This window comes from Octodon degus, unplaced genomic scaffold, assembly GCF_000260255.1.
Source record: "Octodon degus isolate 3935 unplaced genomic scaffold, OctDeg1.0 scaffold00016, whole genome shotgun sequence".
NCBI lineage: Eukaryota > Metazoa > Chordata > Mammalia > Rodentia > Octodontidae > Octodon > Octodon degus.
Genome location: NW_004524592.1, coordinates 16,299,407 through 16,305,040, shown reverse-complemented (window position 1 = coordinate 16,305,040; position 5,634 = coordinate 16,299,407).

Sequence of the window (5,634 nt, the reverse complement as noted above, 5' to 3'; positions counted from 1 at the left end):
CACTTCTAACAGTTTGAGGATAGGATATCACACAAAGTTCTAGTGTGTTTTGGACATGCATAATGACTATGACAGTTACTGGTGGCTAGGCGTCATTTGTCTCACTTCTTTTTAATACCCTAAAGGCAAAGCCAAATGTGATGGTGTATTCCATTAGTCCCAGCATCAGGAGGAGCTGAGATAGGATGACCATGGTTTTGAATATGGGGTTGGGGGCAACTTAACCAAATGCCTTAACAAACTGAAATGGTGCTTTTTATATCTATATTTGAAGTTTAAGGAACGATACAAGCTTAGGTTAAAACATAAGGTTCTTAGAATGGAACTTGAAAATACTATTGCAAATCATGATTCTGTTGATCAGAAATGCTCTTTTCATGGTAATGGTTTTATAGCAGTCATATATATACCTGCCTCATAGAGTAAAATGAACAATGAAACGGGAACAAGCCAAACATACTGTAGAGGGAGATGGATAGAGACATGAAAGTATTAGTTTTATCCACGCTGTTGCTAGAGTTTTTGATTGAAAATCAGGTGGATTGGCATAACAAAACATATATGAAATTAAAGAAACTTCTACACAGACATGGAATAACAGAGTTAAGAAATGCCCTACAAAATGGAGGGAAAATAGCCACTTACTTTCCAGAGGACTAATATCAGGAAAAAACAGACAAGTGAAATGAGTGTATACTTCTCAGAAAAAGTACAAATTGTCAATAAATGCCTGGAAAAAATGTCCAACATTCTTGCCCAATACAGAAATGTTAACTTGAATATCTTACTTCTGAAAGAATACACACTACCAAGAACTCAAAACAGTTCATGAAGCTGCAGAGGATAAACAAACCATTTGACATCATTGGCAGGGTATAAACTAATTCAACCACCTCAGAAGTCAGTGTAGAAAACATTGAAAGAAATAAAAATTGTAATTCCACTAACCATAATGGTTCCTCTTTTGTATGTTCTCCCCAGAATTAAAGATTCTGTTTCAATGATATGTGCATATTCCTGATTGCAGCAGAAATATTTATTCTGTTGGGCAGCAGCAGTAAGCACTGTTCTGTTGGTCAAAAGATAATAAAGGTAAACAAAAACTTTTCAGTATATGCCATTTATTTATTTTTTATTTTTTATTGTTTTAGATTCTTTTTTTCTTTTTCTTTCTTTCTTTTTTCTTTTTTTTTTTTTTCAGTACCAGGGATAGAACTCAGGCCTTTGCACTTGCCAAGCAAGTGCTTATCTTGGGCTATCTCCCTGGCAAATTTTCAGAGTTTTTTTTTTTTTTGGCAGAATCAGGGATTGAACTCAGGCTCTTGTGCTTGCCAGGGAAGCACTTATTCAACTGCGCCATCTCCCTGGTCACAGTGTATGCCACTTCATAAATTATATGAGATAATTTATATTTTATTATGAAATTAGCTTTGTCATATTATTTTTCCTGACTATATTTAATATATATATTTATATACGTATATACATATATATCAACTTATCATCATAGAAAGGTACAATATTCATTTATTTGGGTATATTGAATACATATTCAATATATATTTCAACTTTTGGGGGTTGATCAATTATTTCCATTTTGTACTCCAAGGAGCATATGTAAGCCTTCCAACTTTACTGAGGTTCTGATGGTCATTTTGGTCCCTTTCTAGAATATCTCTCAGTAGTCTATGTAGGGTTGACTTTGTCATCATGAAATTCTTTAGTTGTTCTTTGTCATGAAAGTATTTCACTTCTCCCCCGGCCAACTGGCTGGGACTGAGCTTGGGCTGGATGGGAAGGGTGGAGATTTCCCAAGAGAGCGTGGCGGAAAGGGTCCTGAGAATGCGGCAGAAGGTCTCACTCATGGGCCTGGTCTGGTCTTGATCAGGGGCTGAGGTTGTGATGTATAGAACACCAGTTTTATTAAATTTTCTCTTGGGTTCAATGCTGTGTTGGTCAGTGTACTGTAGTGGAATATATATATTAGAATTTATTTTTCCAATTTTCTCATAAAGGATATTTTTAAGACTTGTTTGTGTAGTCAGAGGCTGAATATCCTACAATGGTTGCCTATGGGCTTGAACATGGGGAACAACTGACTGCTTCAGTAGAATTAGATGCATAGTCCTTGGAGCATAAAACTAATGCTATCCAGACACATAAATGTGGGTCAGTCAAATTCATGTTTATTTTTTAGAATATTTATATTGATGAATTATTAATTTTCATTTCATGAGTTTTATTATATGAAACAATAAGTACTTAACAGGTAAAAATATCACAAAATAAAGTATTTTTAATATTTATCAAGTATTTATAAAAAACCCAAAATTTTCAACATTGACTGGTTTGGGGGGGTACAAAGACTAAAAAAGAACATCAGACATAAAGTTCCATATTGCATACAATGAAAATACCAATAGTACTTTATTTGTTTATTTTATTTTATTTATTTTATTTTTTTAATTTTTTAATTTTTGGCAGAACCAGGGATTGAACTCAGGCCCTTGTGCTTGCCAGGGAAGCGCTTATTCCACTCAGCCATCTCCCCAGCCCCACCGATAGTACTCTACCAAAGAAACTTTACTTCAATTATCACACGTAACAAAGTCTTCACACATGACAGTGTTATGTTCCATACCATGCATTGCTTACACTTACAGCACATGTCTTTTGCTTTCTGGCCTTTTGTAGAACATACTTGACATTTCAGTGGCCATGCCATTTTGTCAAGAGGTTATTATATTATACACTGTGTAGTTATCAGGGACATAAAATATCAGTAAAATAAATTACTAAGTTCTTAATATGTGTTCTGTGTTAAGAATATATCAACATTTTCACAGCTGTGTACTTCTTTTTTTAAAATAATTTTATTGAAAAACAAATAACAATGAGAGTTTCAAAACCGATTACTAGCACAGTTTCAATAATTAAAACATTGCTTATTGTTGTCTTAGTGGTTATTCATTGTACAAGATACAGACATGATATCCTGTCTACTGTGTACTTCTTTATAAAACTTAAAAGATAACATCAAAAATAAATTCCTATATGAACTACAATGAAAACACCAATGAAAGTCTACCACAAAAATAAGCTTTGTTTCAACTGACACCAAACACAGTCTTCACTCCTGAGAGCTGCATGTTCTAAGCACACATCTTGCTCCCTGGGCAGAAGCATTTTGCCTTTTCTCTGCTGTAAATGATCTCTTATGAGCTCCAGTACTACTCCTATAAGAAAATTTTTCTATGATATTTTCCACTTGTTTTTTTTGTAAACTATTAAACTATTTATGTCACCCATTTTTATTTATTTTATTTCCTCAATCAGATTTGATTGATATATTTTAGATATACATAATGATCATATTCATCATAGAGAATTTGTACCTGTACATGATATAATTTGACCCTTTTTTTCCTTTAACCCCTCCTCCCATCTGCATTTACAAAAGTTTTGTTTTCACATTCAAAAAAAAGTTTTGTTTACATTTTTTCTTTCTTTTTGTCTTTTTTTCTTTATGTCTTTTTGAGACAGGGTCTCATTATACAGCTCAGCCTGGCTTTGAGCTCACTCTGTAGCCCACACTGGTCTCAAACTTGCAACAATTCTCCTGCCTCAGCCTCCTAAGTGCTAGGATTAGAGGTGTGTGCCACCCCATCTTTTTCCTTCTTTTCTCAATTTTTTACTTTTCCCTTCTTTTCTTTTTCCCTCCCTTCTTTTGTTCTCCTTCCCAACATTTTCCTCCTATTTCACAATACCTAATATATATATATATATATAGTGGCTCTTACTTACACTTTTGGTTTCTCACACCAGAGAATGTAGTGTTTATACATGTCTGATTTATTTCAGTTAACCCTGTGGTCTCAAGGTGCATCCATTTAAAAAGCAATGTCTCGGAGCCAGGGAGATAGCTCAGTAGAATAAGTGCTTCCCTGGCAAGCACAAGGGCCTGAGTTCAATCCTCAGTTCCGCAAAAATAAATAAATAAATAATAAAAAGGAATGCTTCACATTGAGCAAGAGCTGGATGGGCACCAGGCAACTCTGTACCTCGCTGAGGAAAACAAGCTAATATGGGCAAAGGAGATCCGAACAAGCTGAGAGGCACGATGTCGTCATATGCATTCTTTGTGCAAACTTGCTGAGAGGAGCACAAGAAGAAGCACCCAGATGTTTCCGTTAACTTTGCAGAGTTTTCTAAGAAGTGTTCAGAGAGGTGGAAGACCATGTCTGCTAAAGAAAAAGAAAATTTGGGCTGGTGAGATGGCTCAGTGGTCTAAAGCACCTACTTAGAACAAGCTTGGCAAAGCACAGGGACCGCGGTTCAATCCCCCAGCACCACATGCCAGCCAGCCCCGCCCCCTGGTGGGCTGAGCTGGCCCCCCCCCACACACACACGCACGCATAAATAAATAATAAAAAATAAAAGAAAAAGGAAAATTTGAAGATATGGCAAAAGTGGACAAGGCTCGTTATGGAAGAGAAATGAAAACTTACATTTCTCCTAAAGGAGAAACAAAAAAGAAGTTTAAGGACCCAATGCGCCCAAGAGGCCTCCTTCAGCCTTCTTGTTCTGTTCTGAGTATCTCCCAAAAATCAAAGGAGAACATCCTGGCCTCTCCATTGGTGATGTCACAAAGAAACTTGGAGAAGTGGGGAATAATAGTGCAACAGATGACAAGCAGTCATACAAGAAGAAGGTTTCTAAGCTGAAGGAGAAGTATGAAAAGGACATCGCTGCCTACTGGGCTAAAGGAAAACCTGATGCAGCAAAAAAGGGAGTCATCAAGGCTGAAAAAAGCAAGAAAAAGAAGGAAGAAGAGGAGGAGGAGGAGGAGGAGGAGGAAGAGGAGGAGGAGGAGGATGAAGAGGAAGAAGAGGATGATGATAAGTTGGTTCTAGGGCAGTTTTTTTTTTCTTGTCTATAAAGCATTTAACCCCCCTGTACACAACTCACTCCTTTTGAAGAAAAAAAAAATTGAAATGTAAGGCTGCGTAAGATTTGTTTTTAAACTGTACGGTGTCTTTTTTTTTTTTTTTTGGTATAGTTAACACACTACCGAATGTATCATAGTTAGACCTGTCCTGGTGGTATTTTCCTTCCTTCTTTCTTTCTTTCTTTCTTTCTTTCTTTCTTTCTTTCTTTCTTTCTTTCTTTCTTTCTTCTTTCTTTCTTTCTTTTTCTGGTGGTATTTTCAATAGCCACTAACCTTGCCTGGTACAGTATGGGGGTTGTAAATTGGCATGGAAATTTAAAGCAGGTTCTTGTTGGTGCACAGCACAAATCAGTTACATATGGGGACCATAGTTTTTCTTTTCTTTTTTTTTTTTTTTCTTTTCTTTTTTTTTGGGGACCATAGTTTTTCATCTTCAGTTGTCTCCGATGCACCTTATATGAAATAATTGTTATTCTGTTAACTGAATACCACTCTGTAATTGCAAAAGAAGTTGCAACTGTTTTGTTGACATTCTGAATGCTTCTAAGTAAATACAATTTTTTTAAGAGCAGAATATATTTATTAAGAGAAAGAGGGGCCTGGGAGATGGCTCAGTAGAATAAGCGCTTGCCTGACAAGCGCAAGGGCCTGAGTTCAATATCCGGTTCCGCAAAAAAAAAAAAAAA